The 20,150-nt window shown below is 47.0% G+C and overlaps 1 long non-coding RNA gene across 1 annotated transcript; it reads left to right on the top strand.

The window, feature by feature from the left end:
* Nucleotides 1-1,363: 1,363 nt before the first annotated feature.
* LOC127587279 (uncharacterized) lies at nucleotides 1,364-19,654 on the top strand. The gene is made up of 4 exons (XR_007958764.1): nucleotides 1,364-1,448; nucleotides 13,966-14,147; nucleotides 16,025-16,094; nucleotides 19,519-19,654. It is a non-coding gene; the product is annotated as an uncharacterized LOC127587279 (long non-coding RNA).
* Nucleotides 19,655-20,150: the final 496 nt, after the last annotated feature.

Genomic DNA, 20,150 nt, shown 5'->3' with positions numbered 1-20,150 from the left:
GCAATACCTCCTGCACGATTATGCTCAACGCTGGTGCCCCACAAGGCTGCGTCCTCAGCCCTTTACTCCCTATACACTCATGACTGCGTGGCCAGATTCTGCTCTAATTCCATCTACAAGTTTGCAGATGATACCACCATTGTAGGCCTTATCTCAAACAGCGATGACTCAGGGTACAGGAAGGTGTTAGAGAGCTTAGTGACATGGTGTCATGACAACAACCTTTCCCTCAATGTCAGCAAAACAAAAGAGCTGGTCATTGACTTCAGGAAAGGGGGTGGTGTACATGCTCCCATCTACATCAATGGTGCTGAGGTCGAGAGGGTTGAGAGCTTCAGCTTCAAAGACCCCACCCACCCGGGTCATTCTCTCTTCTCTCCTCTTCCATCGGGTAGAAGATACAGGAGCCTGAGGGCACGTCCCACCAGGCTCAAGGACAGCTTCTACCCCACTGTGATAAGACTACTGAACGGTTCCCTTATATGATGAGATGGACTCTGACCTCACGATCTACCTTGTTGTGATCTTGCACCTTATTGCACTGCACTTTCTCTGTAGCTGTGACACTTTACTCTGTACTGTTACTGTTTTTACCTGTACTACCTCAATGGACTCTGTACTAACCCAATGTAACTGCACTGTGTAATGAATTGACCTGTACAATCGCTATGTAAGACAAGTTTTTCACTGTACTTTGGTACAAGTGACAATAATAAACCAATACCAATACCAACAAATGCAACTCGTCATCTATCAGCCCTTTCCTGAAGGTCCACAGAGAGGAGCACTGATTTTTCAGCTGAGGGAAATTGGTCAACAGTCATCAGTTAGAGGTTTCCTTGCCCATATCTAACAATACCATGATATTTCATGACGTCTGAAGCCAATATTGAGGACTCTGAGGGCTACTCCCTTTCACATGTACACCATGCGTCACTTCCTCAGGATTGGAGATCTTGGGGAAAGGTTTTCTCACAGAGGATGGTTAGTATCTAGAATGAACTGTCAGAAAAATGGTGGAGGCAGCTACAATTAAATAATTTGGAGAGGTAGTTGGATAGGAAAGGCGCAGAGGAATATTGGGCCTAATGTCGGCAAAAGGGATTAGCAATGATAGCCATCATGGCTGGCATGGACAATTAGGCTGAAAGAGCCCAGATGTGCTGTTAAATCGTATGATTATGACTCTATGAAAACAGTGAGAGGGAAGGTACCCAGGGATTGTGCTGGAGGAAACTGGTACATTGTCTGGAAGGAATGATCCTCTGAGGATGATTATAACAGGCTGCCGCTTCACAGAAGTGACACTTCCTTATCTTACTTCCCCTTTCTGTTAAAATCTGAGTACCGTTAAGAAACCTTTTCATTATCCACAGCTGCAGAGGAAGAGGACACTTGGCCCTGAAAATAGTCATCGACATCCACTCGACAGGCAAAAACAGCCCCAGGTAAGTCATACCATGATAGTAATTCATTCCCTCACTCAACTGTCTGACTGGTGATGTTGTGACACTATAACGGTTCTGATTGTTGTTACACTACATGGTACCTCGCTTGGTACTCAGGTTGTGTTTTCAGGAACAAGTGTGAGCGGAACAAGCAGTAAGAGGGTCTAAAACATTTTATGTAAGCACAGAGAAAAAAATGTCATCAGTGGTATGTTGGGAATCTGGTGCCAACCCCTGCTCTCCATACTGCCGAGCCAGGAAACTGTTTGAACGCTCAGCTCTCAGTGTGTGCGACCAGAACAATGAAAGGATTAATGTAGTTGTCTCCACATGTCTCAGATCACAATACTTTTTCAAAGTAGTGCCTAGGATCTTTTATCTGGCTGAGAGCGGAGGAGGCCTTTGGTGACTGCCGCAATGAAAGGGTTAGAGATCTCATCGCCATGCAGCTGTGCTGTTTAGGGCCCCATATCTTAGGAAGGATGTGCTGATGTTGGAGAGGATTCAGAGGAGATTTACGAGGATGATTCCCGGAATGAAAGGGCTTACATACGATAGGCGTTTGTCGGCTCTTGGACTGCACTCACTGGAGTGCAGAAGAATGAGAGGGGACCTCATAGAAACATTTCGAATGTTGCAAGGACTGGACAGAGTAGATGTGGCCAAGCTGTTTCCCTTGGTGGGTGAGTCCAGGACCAGAGGGCACAATCTTAGAATTAGGGGGTACCGGTTTAAAACAGAGATGAGGAGAAATTTCTTTAGCCAGAGGAGAGTGAATTTATGGAATTCTTTGCCATGTACAGCAGTGGAGGCCCGATCACTGGAGGCGTTTAAGGAGGAGATTGATAGGTATCTAATTAGTCAAGGTATCAAGGGATATGGGGATAAGGCCGGAAATTGGGGCTAGGAAGGAATAGTGTTTTGTTTTTTTCCCTTTAGCTCATGGTGCAGACTTTCCCCCCCCCCATTTCTCATTTCTTTTTTCTGTTTCTTTTTCCCTTTCTCTTCTTTGGAGCAGACTCGATGGTCCGAACGGCCTACTTCTGCTCCCTTGTCTTGTGAACTTGTGAGCTTGGACCAGTCTGGGAAGGATACGGCAGCAATGAAAGGGTCAGAGATCTCATTGCCACATGGCTCGGTTCACAGCCTGCGAAGGCGACTTGAAAGAGGTCGTGACGCCTGTTCCATGTGGCTCGGTCTGGAGCGAGCCATTTGGCAACGTGTAGGCATTATCTGTAGGACTGGTGCCAGGCAGGGAGCAGTGAGTGGTATGGCCTCTCAGCGACGAGATGTGTGGCTCAGGGTTCACGCTGGCTGACACTGGGAGTGTGGGCCATTACTGGGGACAGGTAGCATCTTATCCATGTGTTGACAGGTTGCCCTGATCCTACAGTCTCACTCATATTTCTGGATTTCCTTTCAACACAGGAAGAGGCCATTTGGTCCACTGAATCTATATCAGCTCTACAGCAATACCATTTCCTCACTAACTTCCCATCTAACCTAATCTTCCCCACATCCCCATCATCTGCCCCCAGATTCTACCCTTCCTCTGCTTACTGGGGCCAATTAATTCACAAACTTATATCTTTGAGACACTTTCTCTCTCTCTGATTCTCTCTCATCTTTCTAGTTGACTCTTTCTCACTCTATCGCGCTGACTCCCTTTTTCATTAACTCACTCTCGCTGACTTTCTCATTAACAGACCCTCTTTCTCATTAACTCTCCGACTCTCGCTGATTCTGCTCCTCCTTGACACTCTCTCTCTCGCTCGTAGACTCTACTCAATACCACCTTGTCTGAACTTCTACTTCAACCCCACTTTCCTGCATGAACCCCATATCCCTCGGTTTCCTTGATATCCAAATATCCAGCAATTCTGGTGTTGATTATACTCAATGACTTTGAGCCTCTTAGGTAGAGAGTTCCAAGGCTTCACCACCTTTTAGATGAAGAAATTTCTTGTCATCTCTATCCTGGATGACCAGCTGTAGTATGAAAGGCCAGGGGTCAGATAACAGTGACAACACTACTGACCCCCATGGTCAGATGATAGCATTGCCTATCAGGTCGGAAGCTACACCACTGTCAATCAGGGGTCTGGATCCGCCCCATTAGGTAAACACCTTTGTCTTGCTGGACCACTCGAACTGGTCTGTGTGAGCATCTTTGTTCCTGGGCACATCTACCACTGGCCTGTTTAAAACACCTTTGTCCTTGCTGGGCTACCCAGCCCCCCAGCAGCATAAAAGATGTTGAGGTAAGATGTGCACTACTTCAGGGCAGTTAGTTAAGGACTCCCGAGACCAAAGAGCCAATGTTTGTCCAGAATCAGTGTGTCCAAACATTGTACTGTTTATTCCTTGATCACTTGTACCCAGTTATTCTGTGTGTGTGTGCGTGCGTGCGTGCGTGCGTGCATGCGTGCGTGTGTGTGTGTGTGTGTGCGCACCTCACCCTCTGTCGGGATTTCCCTCCACATTCGTGATCTCCTGCTTGAGAGTGTGTGAGTGCATCTGTTCCCATTCATTCTGTCCTCGCGTTTGTCTTTGTTAATAAACCATTTTTAAATTACAAAGACCGTGTGTCCAGACCTTTATCTTTAAGATACCAAAAGAACCTTTCTCACAACACCAACCCCTGATTCTGAGACTGGTTCGAGCCATCCTAGCCAGGAGAAATGTCAACTCTCCGCTTACCCAGTCAAGTCCCTTGAGAGTTTCTTTTCTTTTACAATATTTTTATTGATTCCACTTGAAAATACAGTGAATCAGAAAAAAATATTCAACAAAATACATTGTGTTAGATCATACTTGATATCACGATGCCCCATATTGATAAACAAAAATGACAGTTAATTTATAACAATTAAACTGGAATAATTTTATTATTAAAAAAATCTAACCAAGACCGACGCTGTTTGGTAAAAAAAAGGACAGAGAAAAACCCTTAACACATAATAATATTAGCCAATATCTGTACTTTAGCCACCAAATCAAAAGTTTTGAAAATAGTTCAGAAAAGGTCCCCACAATGTTTGAAAGTCTAAGTTAGATTCAGAAATTGAACAGCGAATCTTCTCTAAATTTAGGTATGACATAACATCTCGTAACCATTGAACATGAGTAGGCAGAGTGACTTCCTCCCATTTAGGCAACACAGCCCTCCTGGCCGTAAGAGAAATAAAGGCCAATACGTGTAAAGCAGAAGTCTCCAAAGTTATATCTTCTCCAACAATCCCAAGTAATGCAGTCAAAGGATTAGGCTTAAAATTTATTTTAAAAAGCACAGAAAAAGTTTGGAATACCTCTATCCAGTACTTTTTAAGACTCGAACATGTCCAAAACATGTGGATTAAAGAAGCCTCTCCACTACTGCATTTATCACAATCAGGAGATATATCTAAATAGAAGCGAGATAGCTTGTCTTTGGATGAGTGAGCTCTATGGACCACGTTAAATTGAAGGAAGGAATGGCGCATGCATAAAGATGAAGTATTGACCAGTTTAAAAATTTCTTTCCAAGTTTCCTCAGAAATTGAAATATGCAAATCTTGTCCCCAAGCATTTTTAATTTTGTCTAAGGGAGCCTTACTCGTTCTTAATAACCTACCATAAATATTAGATATTCTCAAGTCCCCTGAGAATTTAAAATAAAAAAAATGCTGGAAACAACCGTCTAAAGTCTAAATTGTATGGGTCCTGTCTGATTAAACTCTCCCTATATTGCAAAACCCTGTTCCAATAGTAAAATTTGTTTTGATCTCTCTATTAAATTCTTCTTAGGTTGGGAGGGATAAATCTATGCACAATATTGATCTCACTGGGGTTCCATGTAACTGCAGTAAGACATCTTCACTTTTGTGTCAGTTCCTGTCCCAACAAATAGCCAACTTTTCCAATTGCTTGCTGCACCTACAGACTAATTTTCAGCCACTGGATACAAGCACCTATGCCCCTTTCAATATTGTTACGTACCTATTGTTGGTGGCATCCGTTAGTCTCGTGAGACCCATGGATCTGCGCATGGAGAGTCTTGCTTCAGTCGGTAGTGGTAGAGCAGCATCTGTTGTGACTGTAGAGGCCTACACGGGACTGACAGTCTCGGCTGCAGCGACTGCACTTGGCGGCACTGTCCTCCTGTGTTGCTTTGGTGCTGTTTTTACGCAGAGTGCGCTTGTCTTCAGCAGCTAGCCTCAGCTTCTCTTCTCGTTTCAGACCTCTGTGTAGTTCCAGCCTCCAGCAGCAATAGAAACACAATGAACCATGTTTATCTGTTAGAATCTTTAATAACTACTTGTAATAATGAGAAATAAACCCGTTAGATATTCGACATTGATCCCAAAATAAACTCAAAGTGTGTGTGTGTGGCAAGTTCCCAAACCACAAGTCTAGGAATAGTTCTCAAAGTTCAGTTCAGCAAGTCAAGTAGAACCATGAGCAAAGGCTTCTGAAAACCACAGCACATTGTAGAGAAAAGGAGTTTATGAAATCCACAAGTTCCACAATGGAACCAATACGACGCCTCAATCACTGAAGATCTCCGTTGCTTTGTTCTGAAGTACCTGCCACACCGAGGGCACTCGATATGCGGCTGCCCACAGATATACCTGCTTTCCAGTACAGGTTAATGACAAAGTGGACTCCACAGATGCTCCAATAATCCATACATGGATTGTATAGTGACAATCACAGCTATTGTTCTTCATCCATGGATACAGAGACTGACAGTCTCTCTCTCTCTATCCCTCTCTCCCTCTCTCTCTCTCTCCCTCTCTCTATCCCTTCCTCTCTCCCTCTCTCCCTCTCTCTCTCCCTCTCCCTCTCTCCCTCTCTCTCTCTCCCTTCATCTCTGTGCAACTGCCAATACGCTGCAGTAATAATCCTTTTATTTCACTCACAGTAGTCAGATAAAACCACACACACACACACCGACACACACACACACACACACACACACACACACACACACACACACACACACACACACACACACACACACACACACACACACTACTACTCTACTGTCCAGGTGCCTTAAAGGGACACTCACCAAGTAGCAACCTGGCTTGTAACAAATCAACGTTACCCAGTCTCTCCCCATTTCTATGATTCCTGTGTGTCAGTTTTGCGCATAAGATGGACAAGCAGGTCCCTTAGGAAACCAACATCTTTCAATCCCTCGCCATTTAAAAAGTACTATGTTTTTCTATTTCTCTCCCAAAGTTCAATCCTGGTTATATAAGGATCAGGAAGCTCTCCCTCCCGCAATATTATGACTCTCACTCTCACTCTCAAACACGCTCATTCATTTGCTGACACATAAACACTGACTCAAAGTCTCTCTTCTCTCCTCTTCCATTGGGTAGAAGATACAGGAGCCTGAGGTCACGTACCACCAGACTTAAGGACAGTTTCTACTTCACTGTGATAAGATAATGCTGAACGGTTCCTTTATAGGATGAGATTGACTCTGACCTCACGATCTACCTTGTTGTGACCTTGCACCTTATTGCACTGCACTTTCTCTGTTGCTGTGACACTTTACTCTGTACTGTTATTGTTTTTACCTGTACTACCTCAATGCACTCTGTACTAACCCAATGTAACTTCACTGTGTAATGAATTGACCTGTACGATCGGTATGCAAGGCAAGTTTTTCACTGTACCTCGGTACGTGACAATAATAAACCAATACCAATAGCAATAGATTGAAGGGTCACTGACACCTGGACATGTGTACAAATACACTCACTGACCCAGGAATGGGAAGTATTCCTGAACAGAGAACATTTATGGAGAATGAAACCATCCCTCTGCTACTTAGTGAAGAAGCTCCCTAGTTTGCAGCTTGAAACCTGTTGGACGGCAGTTAGTTTGTTCCCCTTCAAAGTGCAGTTGTCATTTGGGAGGTGTTGACTTAAACAGGATCACAAATGACCAGTAGTCAGGAGGGCATATGGGATTGGACCGGGTGTTTGGAGGAACACTGCTGATCTGTCTTTGAGGGGTTGTGAATCTTGATGTGGGTGAGGTGGATCCTGCTCTGATCTTCCTTTGTCCTTATTTGGAGGAGCAGTTGCACATTATTTTAAAAAAAAAGTTGTAAAAGCTTTTTTTAAAATTATAAACTATTTTCTTTTGTCCATAGTACAAAAACATTTGACAAATGGTACAAGAGTTACTGACTGGGAGAGTCAATCAGCCACTGTCAAGCAAACTCTTCCCCACATCTCATTGTGCTCTCAGTGCTGACTCTGAAAGTCACTGGCGATGTCTCACACACACTCACCTGGACAGTGATGCATGCTCACAATATACATACAAGCTTGCACACACACACATGCATATTAAGTGATACACGCACACTCTCACAGTAACAGATATCACTACAGAAAGGATTTGCCTCACTACAGGAGGACGTGGAAGCCATAGAGATGGTGCAGAGGAGATTTACAAGGATGCTGCCTGGATTGGGGAGCATGCCTTATGAGAACAGGTGGAGGGAACTCGGCCTTTTCTCCTTGGAGCGACGGAGGATGAGGGGGGACCTGATAGGGGTGTGTAAGATGATGAGAGGCATTGATCGTGTGGATAGTCAGAGGCTTTTCCCCAGGGCTGAAATGGTGGCCACAAGAGGACACAGGTTTAAGGTGCTGGGGAGCAGGTACAGAGGAGATGTCAGGGGTAAGTTTTTCACTCAGAGAGTGGTGAGTGTGTGGAACGGGCTGCCGGCAACGGTGGTGGAGGCGGATACAATAGGGTCTTTTAGGAGATTTTTGGATAGGTACATGGAGCTGAGAAAAATAGAGGGCTATGGGTAAACCTAGTAATTTCTAAGGTAGGGACATGTTCAGCACAGCTTTGTGGGCCGAAGGGCCTGTATTGTGCTGTAGGTTTTCTATGTTTCTATATGCATACTTGAACATACAGAATGACCTTAACAGTTATACTTGTACACGTTCACACCTTTATACACACTCCAATATACTCCTCACCCATCAAGATAGTAGATTAACTGCCTCAGTAGACAATAAGTGCTACCAGCACCATCCAGGCCAGAGAATGAATAAATAATTTTAAAGATTTTCAGCTGTAGTCTGTATCAGCAGCACCTTAGAGTTAGAGCCCAGGAGTGAACCAATCTCTTCCCACAACAGCCTGCAGCCCTGGTAATAATGAATGTGCTGACGATGGACTAGCTGGACAGAGCCTGCAGCTCAGACTGGGCCTGAACTCACTGCTCAAGCAACTTCTGCAGCCAAATCTCCCTACACCACCACTTCATACCCTTAAAATCCTGACTCGAACCACTTTTGCTGTTACTGCGCTAAATATAGAGATGACATGTAAGTTAACCCTCCCAGATCTATAAATTGTAAAGGCACAATGCAACTTTCCCTTCCGTTTTAGTTGAAGGAACAGTACTGTGGGAGGGACAGTGCTGAGGGACCGCCACACTGTCGGAGGGGCAGTACTGAGGGACCGCCACACTGTCGGAGGGGCAGTACTGAGGGACCGCCACACTGTGGAAGGGGCAGTGCTGAGGGACCGCCACACTGTGGAAGGGGCAGTGCTGAGGGAGTGCCGCACTGTGGAAGGGGCAGTGCTGAGGGACCGCCACACTGTGGAAGGGGCAGTGCTGAGGGACTGCCACACTGTGGAAGGGGCAGTGCTGAGGGACCGCCACACTGTCGGAGGGGCAGTACTGAGGGACCGCCACACTGTGGAAGGGGCAGTGCTGAGGGACCGCCACACTGTGGAAGGGGCAGTGCTGAGGGACCGCCACACTGTCGGAGGGGCAGTACTGAGGGACCGCCACACTGTGGAAGGGGCAGTGCTGAGGGAGTGCTGCACTGTCGGAGGGGCAGTGCTGAGGGAGTGCCGCACTGTCGGAGGGGCAGTGCTGAGGGAGTGCTGTAATGTTGCACTGTCAGAGGGGCAATACTGAGCATGTGATGTACTTTGGAGGGATGGATCTAAGGAAGTGCTGTCAGATGGTAAACCGTGCACAGCAAGCTCCCACAGACAAAAATGTAACAAGTGAGTCTGATCAAATGTTTTATGACAGATGTTATGGCAGCGACTCTTAGGCACATGGATGATACAACAATGGAGGGGTATGTGGGAGGGAATGGTGAGATTGATCTTAGACTAGGTTAAACGTCAGCACAACATTGTTGGCTGACTGTTGGAGGGCCTGTAATGTGCTGCAATGTTCTATGTTAGTTGAAAAGAAAGTATCGGTCCCAGAATGCTCAGAGAATTCCCTGCTGTTCTTTGAAGGACATTTCATGTTCGCCTGGGAAGGCAGATTGGAGCTTTGGTTTAATGTCTCATCCGAAAGATCACCCCTCCAACAACACAGTGCTCCCATTCCCTTACTACAGACTCCTGACTCCCTCTGTATAGCTCTGCCAACACTGCAGCACTCAGTCAGCACTGCCGTTGTAACACTCCCTCAGCACATTCTCTCAACAACATAGGACCCGCTGTGCTACATTCCCCACAGTGTGGCACTTGCTTGATGGTGCTGTTCTAACAGTGAGGCTCCACCTTTGGTGTTGGGATTGGTTTATTATTGTCACTTGTACCGAGGTACACTGAAAAACTTGTCTTGCAAACCGATCGTACAGGTCAATTCATTACACAGAGCAGTTACATTGAGTCAGTACAGAGTGCATTGAGGTAGTACAGGTAAAAACAATAACAGTACAAAGTGTCACAGCTACAGAGAAAGTGCAGTGCAATGAGGTGCAAGGTCACAACAACTAGATCGTGAGCTCACAGTCCATCTCATTGTATAAGGGAACCGTTCAATAGTCTTATCACAGTGGGGTAGAAGCTGTCCTTAAGTCTGGTGGTACGTGCCCTCAGGCTCCTGTATCTTCTACCCGATGGAAGAGGAGAGAAGAGAGAATGACCCGGGTGGGTGGGGTCTTTGACTATGCTGGCTGCTTCACCAAGACAACGAGAGGTAAAGGAGGGGAGGCTGGTGTCCGTGACGCACTGGGCTGTGTCCACAACTCTCTGCAGTTTCTTGCGGTCCTGGGCAGAGCAGTTGCCGTACCAAGCCGTGATGCATCCAGATAGGATGCTTTCCATGGTGCATCGATAATAATTGGTGAGAGTCAAAGGGGCCATGCAGAATTTCTAGAGCTTCCTGAGGAAGTAGAGGCGCTGGTGAGCTTTCTTGGCCGTGGCATCTACGTGATTTGACCAGAACAGGCTGTTGGTGATGTTCACTGCCAGGAACTTGAAGCTCTCAACCCTCTTGACCTCAGCACCATTGATGTAGACAGGTGCATGTACACCATCCCCTTCCCTGAAGTCAATGACCAGCTCTTTTGTTTTGTTGACCTTTGCGCTACATCTGGAGTGTCAGCCTGAATTAAGTGCAAGTACTGAAACACTGCGTCTTCAGCCAAACCGTTCCAGTGCAGTTACACTGGGATCCACACAACATTGTGGAAAATTACACAGATATGTCCTGTTCCTCAGAGCAGGACAGTTCAATCCAGCTAACCACCATCCAGTCAGTCTGCTCTCAATCATCAGCAGAATGACAGAAGTTGTCTCAACTGTGCTGTCAAGCAGCACTTACTCACCAATAACCTGCTCACCAGTGCCCAGCCTGGGTTTCACATTGATCACGTAGCTGCAGAGCTCACCATGGTGAATTCCAAAGACAAGATAAGTGCTTGTGGTTGTTGGTCAGTCATCCCAGTCTCAGGTTGGCACTGAGGCAGTTCCGAACGTCAGTGTCCCAGGTTGCCATTTACAAAATGCAGTTACTTGCTGTATTGTGGAGGGTCGTGGCTGTCACGTGACATGACTATCGCATGATAGCACTGCCTCCTAACTGGTCGGATGACAGTGCCGTCCCTCCCTGGTCGGAAGACACACCACTGCCGATCAAGGTTTGGCCCCGCCCCACCCATCAGCACACACCTGACCATTGGCCTTTGTAATCGATTAGTCCTTGTTGGCACCGGGCCACTGGCCTTTGTAAATTACCTGGGCTGGACCCCCACCCCCCCCCAGCCCTCCAGCACTATAAAGAGTGACACATGTGCTTGGCTCGGTCTCTTTGTCTGCTCCGAGGGATTACCCTGCTTCTCTCAAAGACCGAGCACTGTGAAATGGTGCTGGAGAGATCATTGGTGAGGTGTGCATTGTTTAAAGGGTTGGGAGCATCTTAGTTAGTGTCCCAGGTAGCACAGAGCCGTGCCTGCACTGAGTCAAGGGGTGGCAGGTATCGTATTATTTTTCCTTGGTTGTATGTATCTAGTTCGTTGCATGTGTGTATTTTACCCTGTTGTGATTTTCCCACACTCTTTATAAACTGTGCGCGTGTGTGTGTCTTATCCCATTACTATTTTCCCACGTTTGTCTTCTGTAAATAAATCATTTATTTCCAAGACTGTGTTCAGAGTCCTTGCCTTCTGAGACCCCGAATCTATTTCACAACACTTTCCCAGGCTAGTCCGACAACACCACCCAAGCCCATGTCTTCACCAAGAACCAGGATGTAGGTCCCCTCCAAGACACACCTCACCCCTTCTTGGAAATAGATTGTCATTCCTTCATCAATGTTGCATCTAAATCCTGGAACTCATTCCCCGACAGCACAGTGGACGCACCTTCAATACGTGGACTGGAGCCTTTCAAAAAGGCAGATCACCACCATCTTCTCAAGGGAAGATGCCCAACCCCTGGAAAATTGAGTCAGTACAATTCGGAATGACATAGACGGGGTTTATTCAATCAACTGAAACCACAATTCCAGAGGCTCATAATATGTTTTGTAGTTGAACAGAATTAACTCACAACTTAGTTGTACCAGAATTCTACCCACTGTTCCATATAAGTATAAGGAAAGTCACACTGAAGCCACTGGATTCTTTCCAAGCCTCATAGCCCCTTCAAACGCAGATTAGCAGTGTTCCTGCACAATCGATAGGGAAAGCTGGTTAACAGTTATCCTATTCATAGAAAACATAGAAACATAGAAAACCTACAGCACAATTCAGGCCCTTTGGCCCACAAAGCTGTGCCAAATATGTCCCTACCTTAGAAATTACTAAGCTTACCCATAGCCCTCTATTTTACTCAGCTCCATGTACCTATCTAACAGTCTCTTGAAAGACCCTATCGTATCCGCCTCCACCACCATTGCCGGCAGCCCGTTCCATGCACTCACCACTCTCTGAGTAAAAAACTTACCCCTGACATCTCCTCTGTACCTACTCCCCAGCACCTTAAAACTGTGTCTTCTTGTGGCCACCATTTCAGCCCTGGGGAAAAGCCTCTGACTATCCACACGATCAATGCCTCTCATCATCTTATACACCTCTATCAGGTCCCCCCTCATCCTCCGTCTCTCCAAGGAGAAAAGGCCGAGTTCCCTCAAACTGCTTTCATAAGGCATGCTCCCCGATCCAGGCAGCATCCTTGTAAATCTCCTCTGCACCCTCTCTATGGCTTCCACATCTTTCCTGTAGTGAGGCGACCAGAACTGAGCACAGTACTCCAAGTGGGGTCTGACCAGGGACCTATATAGCTGCAACAATACCTCACGGCTCCTAAATTCAATTCCCCGATTGCTGAAGGACAATACACCATATGCCTTCTTAACCACACAGTCAACCTGCGCAGCTGCTTTGAGTGTCCTATGGACTTGGACTCCCAAGATCCCTCTGATCCTCCACACTGCCAAGAGCTCTACCATTAATAATATATCCTGCCAACATATTTGACCTTCCAAAATGAATCACCACACTTATCTGGGTTGAACTGCATCTGCCACTTCTCAGCCCAACTCTGCATCCTATCTACGTCCCTCTGTAACCTCTGACAGCCCTCCAAACTATCCACAACACCCCCAACCTTCGTGTCATATTCAACTGAACATCTTCTGACTGTCAACCGCATCAGTAACTAGAACAAAGGTGGTTTTATTTTCTGCGAATGCCCCATTAGGGGTATGTGTGTGTGTTGTGTGTTGGAGAAAATGAGAGTGAGGTAGAGAGAGCGAGATGACAGCTCTTGTGCACTCACCTTTGAGTGTGTAGAAGAATCATTTACACAAGTTCGTGGGAGACTGAGGATATTTTGGGGTTGATGTGAATAAGAGTGTGTGCTTGAGTCAGTGTGTGATTAAACGAGAATGTTTAAGTTCGAGGCAGCACGGTGGTACAACGGATAAAGCTGCATCTCCAGTGGCCAAGGGTATGTCGGAAACTGTTAAAAACTGTTTTAAGTAGTTTTTTTAACATGTTTAGTGTTTAATACACCTCAAGTGGCAGCACAAGGACTGGCTGTCGTCAGCTTATTGGTTCGTCCATCAGGTGAATGTGTTTTTTCATTGGTTGGTTCGGCCACAGGGATCTAATAGATTTCCTGATTGGACTATTGTTAGTTGAGGATCATCTCTTATCTCAGGTACAAAAGGTGTCATTTTTTGTTAATCTCTCTCTTGTTCTCTCCCCCCACACCCCCCCCCCCCCCCACCCAGCTCATCTTTAGTTCCTTTTGTCTCGGCTCATCTCCCAGTAGTAAAGCTAGTGCCGTGTGCTCTGTGACTGTTTCTTTGTTTTAAACTTTTCCGACAAAACTTCGTGAAGCACCAAGTCATTTTCAACGCATTGCTGGACTCCTGAAAGAACCTGTGGATTGGAAAATAACCGGATCTGACAGGTACAATCCCAATCTCTGGCACAGTCTGTGTGGAGTTTGCACGTTCTCCCTGTAACAGCGCAGGTTTCCTCTCAGTTCTCCTGTTTCCTCCTACATTGCAAAGATGTGTGGGCTGGTCAGTTAATTTAGCTGCTATGAATTGCCCCTACTACGTCCTCGGAGACTGGTGGAATCTGAGGGGAGCCGACGGGAATGTGGGGAGAATAAAAAGGTGGGATTTGAGTAGGGTTAGATGGACGATGGTTAACGCAAACATACTTTGGTTAAAGACCCTCTCGGAGGTAGTGACCGCTACGTGATTCAATTCCATATGCAGTTTGAGGGTGAACACCACATGGCCAAAACCAGTGCCTTCAACTTAAATAAAGGCAGTTTTAACCACGTCAAGGTGGAGTTGTCTAAGGTGGATTGGGAAAATGAACTAAGAGGAGGGTGAGTAGATGAATGTAGAACAGTATAGCACGAGACAGGCCATTCGGTCCACGATGTTGTGCCGGTCTTGATGCCAATTTATACTAAGTGTCCTCCTCCTGTGGATCATCCACATCCCTCCACTCCCTTCATATTCATGTGTCTGTCTAAAAGCCTCTTAAACGCTACTAAACTGCCTGCTCCCGCTACTACCCCTGGTAACCCATTCCAGGCACCCACCACTCTGCGTAAAAACCGTGCCCCTCACATCGCCTTTAAACGTCCCCCCTCTAACCTTAAAAGCATGTCCTCTGGTGTTTGACATTTCTAGCTTGGGGAACAGATTCTGACTGTCTACCCTACCCTGTGCCTTTCATAATTTTAGAAACCTCTGTCAGATCTCCCCTCAGCCTCTGACACTCTAGGGAGAACAACCCAAGTTTGTCCAACCTTTCCTTAGAGCTCATACCCTCTTAATCCGGGCAGCATCCTGGTGAAGCTCTTCTGCACCCTCCCCACAGTCTCCACATCCTTCCTATAATGGGGCGACCAGAACTGCAAGCTATACTCCCAAGTGCTGTCCGACTAAAGTTTCATACAGCTGCAGCATGACTTCCTTACTCTTGTACTCAGCACCCCTACCAATGAAGGCAAGCACCTCATACACCTTCTTTAATACCTTATCCACTTGCCTAGATATTAAATGGCCGGTCATTACTGTTCAGCAGGCATTTATCCCAATGGAAAAGGGGGGATTCAATGAGAAAGAGGGGCCCACCGAGCGCGTAACCCAACCAGGGTGGCCCCGGTGACCGCGTGCTCCCTCTCCAAGGACACCTGCGCGCGAATGTAAGCACGGAAGACGGGCAGGCAGGCGGACCGGCTGGAACCCTCGGCCGCCCACCGCCACGTCCCATAGATGGCCAGCTTGGCCAGGCCCAGCAGAAGACCCACTAGGAGATCCTCCACGCCACCCACCCCGCGCCACACCGGGTGACCGTAGATCAGCAGCATCGGGCTGAAGTGCAGCCAGAACTTGAGCAGCAGCCCTTCAGATACGCAAAGAGGGGCTGCAGCCTCTCGCACTCTGCGTACACGTGGTACACTGTCTCCTCCTGGCTGCAGAAGTGACAGGGAGCCACCAAATCGTCTCCTTCTGTACTGTGACAACTGTAAGTCTATGATAAATTTTAAAATATTCTTATTTGTTAGTAGTTCTTAAGTATTTTGAACAAATATGAATGTGAAAGACAGTCCAGAAACAGGCCCCAATCCAGCTGTCAGATCTATCCTGCGAGCACAGGGGACCACTGAACACTGGGCAATGGCCTGTCCCAGGATACTGAACTGGGAAGTTCAGGCATGGACTGCTTGCAGTCTCGGGTTCAGGGGATATCGGCCCCACTGACCAACAACAGTTTGATTCTCTTCTTAGCTGAGATCTCATTAACTATTCTCTCTTTCAGACCCTGAGCGCTACTATCTGGGATCAGACAATGATCGGGACGTTGTACTTCCTCCTGGTACTTCTACAAGGTACATCAGCAGCAGCTTGGCTGACAGTCTGTGCACAGGATCATTCTCAGTGATGGGGATTGACTTCAGCAGAGACTCAGTGAACTAACTCACATTGAGGTCCCTTCACCATTGATTCTTGCTCCTCGCTGACCCGCACTGGCTCCTGCTTCAACAAGAAGTTATCAAATTTCAAATTCTATCTCTCTATCTCTGCACCCACTTCTAGTTTTCTAGTTTCAACACTCTTTGTCTCTCTCTCTAACCCCCTGCAGACCCTAGACCTCTCTCCCTGTAATGCTCTGCAACCTCTACACCCTTCCCGATCTGTAGCATCCTCCAGCCTTTATATCCCTCTTCCTATAACCCCTTCCAGCCCTCTGTAACCCCCTCCCTATCTCTGTAACTTCCTCTAGCCCTACATCCCTCCCTATCCCTGTAAACCACCCCCACCCCCCCACACATCCCTCCCTTTCTCTGTAAACCCTTGCAAATCCTACACTCCCTTCCTATATTAGGGCAGGCACGGTAGTGTAGCAGTTAGCGTAACGTTATTACAGTGCCAGCGACCCGGGTTCAATTCCGGCCGTGGTCTGTAAGGAGTTTGTACATCCTCCTCATGTGTCTGCGTGGGTTTCCTCTGGGTGCTCCGGTTTCCTCCCACATTCCAAAGACGTACGGGTTAGGAGGTTGTGGGCGTGCTATGCTGGTGCAGGAAGCGTGGCGACACTTGCGGGCTGCCCCCAGAACACCCTACGCAAAAGATGCATTTCACTGTGTGTTTGATAGAAACATAGAAACCCTACAGCACCAATTCAGGCCCTTCGGCCCACAAAGCTGTGCCGAACATGTCCCTACCTTAGAAATTACTAGTCGACGTACATGTGACTAATTAAAGGTATCTTATCTTATCTCTTAACCCCTTCCGTCCTCTACATCCCTTTTTCTCTAGCCTCCTCCGGCCCTTCCCCCAAACCCTGCACATCCAACTTCCATCACACCACCAATTGGCGAGCTGTGGATCTCCCTCCCTGAAGCTTTCCTCTTCTTTGAAGATGTCCCCTGATATCTGACCTCTTTGACCAAGATCTTTCCGGCCCCCTGCCAGATCATTCTCCTGATATGGCTCAAAGTCAGATGAGAGGCTGAAACTGAAGGAAACACAGAGATCTGAATTTCCATTAAAAGTCACCAGGATCACAGCACAGTGTATAGCATAGACATGTCGTTCAGCCCTCACCCTTCCTGTCATCCTCAACATGGAACCGTGGTAAGAGTCAAATCCCAAAAGGAAAAGAAAGTAAATAAAAGCTGTAACAAAATGTCAAAGCAGCCTATGATCTGCTGTGCAGTTATATTTCGGAACATCAGAGGACAATCTTTTGTGCACTTACTCTTTCGAGAGTAGACCCATAAGTCCTACTCTGCCTCAGCTGTCATCATTTATTGGAAATAATGATCCACATTCCTTTTGAAAATCATTATTATGAAGATCCAAAGAGTTTACTTAAACAATCAGAAAATAAAAATCACACAGGCCATGTACCACATCATAGAACATAGAAAACCTACAGCACAATTCAGGCCCTTCGGCCCACAAAGCTGTGCCGAACATGTCCCTACCTTAGAAATTACTAGGCTTACTCATAGCCCTCTATTTTTCTCAGCTCCATGTACCTATCCAAAAGCATCTTAAGAGACCCTATCGTATCCGCCTCCACCACCGTTGCCGGCAGCCCATTCCCCACACTCACCACTCTCTGAGTAAAAAACTTACCCCTGACATCCCCTCTGTACCTGCTCCCCAGCACCTTAAACCTGTGTCCTCTTGTGGCCACCATTTCAGCCCTGGGGAAAAGCCTCTGACTATCCACACGATCAATGCCTCTCATCATCTTATACACCTCTATCAGGTCCCCCCTCATCCTCCGTCTCTCCAAGGAGAAAAGGCCGAGTTCCCTCAACCTGCTTTCATAAGGCACGCTCCCCAATCCAGGCAACGTCCTTGTAAATCTCCTCTGAACCCTCTCTGTGGCTTCCACATCCTTCCTGTAGTGAGGCGACCAGAACTGAGCACAGTACTCCAAGTGGGGTCTGACCCACTCATGTTGGTGCCAGTCATAAGATCTCGCTTAGCCTAATCTCTTTTCCAGCATTCAGCCCTTAACCCTATAGGTCACTGCTCTTCAAGTACTCATCCAAGTATTCAATGTGGGGAGGGTTTCTGTCCTCATTGCTCTTTGGGCAGGGAGCTCTAGACCCCCCACTACCCTCTCTCTGAAACACTTTTTTCTCTTTATTCCTCTAATCCTTTTACCGTTCACTTAAAATCTACACCCCTTGGTTTTTGAACGTTTCTTGAGGGAATTAGGCCCTTCCTTAGCTTTGTACACTCCAATTAAGGCTAAACTCAGCTCCTCTCTTCCAAAGATAACATCCTTTGTTAATCAGATCTCTCTTCTGAGATTAGAATTATTCAGTCCTTGAGGGATATTGGGATGCAAAACGGTGCCAAGGTGAAAGATCATCCATGATCTCACTGAAAGGGGGACCAGGCACGAGGGGTCGAATGGCCTGCACATTCTATTTCGTATATTCCGTGAAGGAGGCCATTCAGACCCTTGCGCCCACAACAGCTCTATCAGAGGGAAATCTAATTACTCTCACTCCCTGACCCATTCCCCAAAGCTCTGCAATTTATTTTTACTGCAAATGCCTCAGTGAAGTAGTGTGAGGTTGAGGATCATTCACAAACTTTTCTATCTCCAAACTCAAGGGCAGCCACTTATTCCAGGAGTTTGGGGCCTTTAACAGCCACAGATTCCCGTGGGGCTCACTCATTGATCCTGGGTATGGGTCCCTGGAAGACAAACTGCCATCACCACATCGCATTCCACTCCTGCTTTACCCCCCAGCTCCACCCCCACCCCCCCAGATCCCATGTTGCCATGAAGAGCCCCAGAGCTGTGTGCATGTCATGCAGGAGCTACAGGTTGAGCTTTAACACTCTTAGAGGGAAGCAAACCATGATTGCAATGCCATTACAGCGCCAGCGACGCGGGTTCAATTCCCGCCGCTGTCTGTAAGGAGTTTGTACGTTCTCCCCGTGTCTGCGTGGGTTTCCTACGGGTGCTTCGGTTTCCTCCCACATTCCAAAGACGTACGGGTTAGGAAGTTGTGGGCGTGCTATGTGGCGACACTTGCGGGCTGCCCCCCAGAACACTCTACGCAAAAGATGTGTTTCGCTGTACGTGTGACTAATAAAGATACCTTATCTTAAAGCAAGGTCGGTTCAATTTCTGAACTTTATCTGTTGTCACTTCCAATCTGGCATCAGTGCTATATGCAACATCCAGTCAGCACACCAGCAATGCCCAAGGTCCAATTCAAACACAATCGAGCCTGATGGATCCACAGTGTCAAACATTGTTCCTTCTCTCCTCAGCTGTAGTGTCAGAAGAGTGGAGAGGTGACACTCCACGAGATGTGACAGCGCAGAAGGGTTTGTGCGCCCGGATCCCCTGCCACTACAGTTACCCCTCACATCTGGCCGATGAACCGCGAGCTGGAGTCTGGTTTAACACGGAGGCAGTGATACCGTGGGCACCCTTAGCCTTTCACTCCAAGGATTCCAAGCACACCTTGCCAAAGTTTCGCCACCGAACCTGGCTGTCTGGAGACCTGAAAGGCGGCGACTGTTCTCTGGTCATAAACAACATCACGCAGGAAGATGAAGGTCCTTATTTTTTCAGAATTGAATTCGACAATGGGGTTTCTCACAGCTACCATCCTGTAACACTGCTCCTTGTTTCTGGTAAGTGCTCTGTGTAATCACTAAAGTGACACTCCGGAGTCGGTGGGAAAGAGATTCACTATGTCCGTATCCTATCCACACAAATCATAGTTTAGAAACATAGAAACATAGAAAACCTACAGCACAATTCAGGCCCTTCAGCCCACAAAGCTGTGCTGAACATGTCCCTAACTTAGAAATTATGAGGCTTACCCATAGCCCTCTATTTTACTCAGCTCCATGTACCTATCCAACAGTCTCTTAAAAGACCCTATCGTATCCGC

Source organism: Pristis pectinata, chromosome 39 (assembly GCF_009764475.1).
Source record: "Pristis pectinata isolate sPriPec2 chromosome 39, sPriPec2.1.pri, whole genome shotgun sequence".
Taxonomy (NCBI): domain Eukaryota; kingdom Metazoa; phylum Chordata; class Chondrichthyes; order Rhinopristiformes; family Pristidae; genus Pristis; species Pristis pectinata.
The sequence above is the reverse complement of the archived record's forward strand: the minus strand, read 5'-3'. Positions and strand labels throughout refer to the sequence as shown.